Genomic DNA, 2434 nt, shown 5'->3' on the forward strand with positions numbered 1-2434 from the left:
TGGTCTCAATGTCCTGACCTCAGGTGATATACGTGTCTCAGCCTCCCAACGGACAGGAGATTAAAAGCATAAACCACCAAGCGTGGTTATTTATTTGGCGATTTATTTGTCTATCTATTAATCGATTTATTTAGAGGCTGACTCACATTTATTGATTTATTTACTCAGCTACTTACTTATAGAGAAGCAGGTCAGATATATTTATTTATTCATTTATTTATATATTTTGAGGCAGGCTTGGATTTATGTATTGATCTGTCTGGTTATCTAATCATTTAGAGGCAGGCTCACCTTTACGTATTTAGACTCAGGCTGGCAACATTTATTTATATGCCTACGTATTTGTGTTCAGGCTAGTATTTAGTTATTGACTTACCTATCTGTATAATGATTTAGAGGCAGGCTTGTGTTTATTAACTTAGATGCAGGCTCGCATTTGTTCGTTTATTAATTTATCTATGAAAGATGGCGTCTTGCTCTGTTAACAGGCTGGAGTGCAGGGGCTCCATCTTGGCTCACTGCAACCTCCACCTCCTGGGTTCAAGTGATTCTGCCATCTCTGCCTCCCGAGTAGCTTGGACCACAGGCGTGTGCCACCACACCTGGCTAATATTTTTGTGTTTTTTGTGGGGACGGTGTTTCACTAAGTTGGGCAGGATGGTCTGGATCTCTTGACCTTGTGACCCGACAGACTCTGCCTCCCAATGTTCTGCGATCACAGGCGTGACCCACCGTGCTAGGCCTTTATTTATGTATTTACTTAGTTACGTATTTATTTACTTAGAGGCGGGGATCGCATTCGTTTATTCATTTATTTATTTATTTATAGTCATCTTTTGATTTTTGAAAATAGAGTCAGGGTTTCTTTCAGCATCTTGGCCAGGCTAGTCTCGATGTCCTGACTTCAGGTGATATAGCCAGCTCAGGCTCCCAATGAGTGGGGATTAAAATCACTCGCCACCAAGCGGGAGTTTTCATGTATTGATTTATTATCTGTCAATCGATTTATTTAGAGGCAGACTAGCATTTATTTATTTATTGATTGACTTTCTGACCTACTTAAGAAGAAGCAGGTCGGATTTATTTATTTATTCATTTATTTATATATTTGGAGGCAGGCTTGGATTTATGTGTTGATCTGTCCGGTTATCTAATCGTTTAGAGGCAGGATCGCCTTTACTTATTTAGACTCAGGCTGGCAACATTTATTTATATACTTATGTATTTGTGTTCAAGCTTGTGTTTATTTATTGACTTACCTATCTGTATAATGATGTAGAGGCAGGCTCGCATTTGTTTGCTCATTTATTTATCTGTGAAAGATGGCATCTTGCTCTGTTAACAGGCTGGAGTGCAGGTGCTCCATCTTGACTCACTGCAACCTCCGCCTCCTGGGTTCAGGCGATTCTTCCGCCTCTGCCTCCCGAGTAGCTTGGACCACAGGCGTGTGCCGCCACACCTGGCTAATATTTTTGTGTTTTTTGTGGAGACGGGGTTTCAGCAAGTTGGGCAGGATGGTCTCGATCTCTTGACCTTGTGACCCTCTGGTCTCTGCCTCCCAATCTTCTGCGATCACAGGCGTAACACACCGCACTCGGTCTTTATTTGTGTATTTACTTGGTTACATATTTATTTACTTAGAGGCAGGGAGGACGGCTTGCATTCGTTTATTTATTTATAGTAATCTTTTGTTTTTTGGAAATAGATTCAGGGTTTCTTTGAGCATCTTGGCCAGGCTGGTCTCGATGTCCTGACCTCAGGTGATATAGGCAGCTCAGGCTCCCAATGAGTGGGGTATTAAAATCAAGCGCCACCAAGCGGGGGTTTTTTATATATTGATTTATTTATCTATCAATAGATTTATTTAGAGGCAGGCTCGCATTTATTCATTTAACTCATAACTAATATACAAACTATCAACATACTCTGTTATAAAAAATATACAACCTCTATTTTAACTCTCTAATAGGAAATATGCACAGTATTTTAACTCTCTTTTAAAAAATACACAAAATCTCAAAATACTGTATTATAAATAATATACACACTCTATTTTAAATCTGTTATAAAAATATAAAAACTAACAGATTTAAGATACAGTAGGTTTTTTTTATAGCAGAGTATTTTGAGTTTCTATATTTTTTAAATCACAGTTAAAATATAGTATGTGTATTTTTTATAACAGTTAAAATAGTTTGAATATTTTTTATAACTGTATTTTTAGATTTTGTATGTTTTATAACAGAGCTGATATAGAGTGTGTATATTTTTATAACAGTATATTCAGAGATTGTATATTTTTTATAATATAGTTAAAATATAGTGTATATATTTTATATGACTATTTTAGAGTTTTTATGTTTTTTATAACAGTATTTTGATAGTTTGTATGTTTTTTGTAACAGTTAAAATATAGTGCGTATATTTTTTGTAA

This window comes from Cebus imitator, unplaced genomic scaffold (genome assembly GCF_001604975.1).
Source record: "Cebus imitator isolate Cc_AM_T3 unplaced genomic scaffold, Cebus_imitator-1.0 Scaffold134, whole genome shotgun sequence".
In the NCBI taxonomy this organism is placed as follows: Eukaryota; Metazoa; Chordata; class Mammalia; order Primates; family Cebidae; genus Cebus; species Cebus imitator.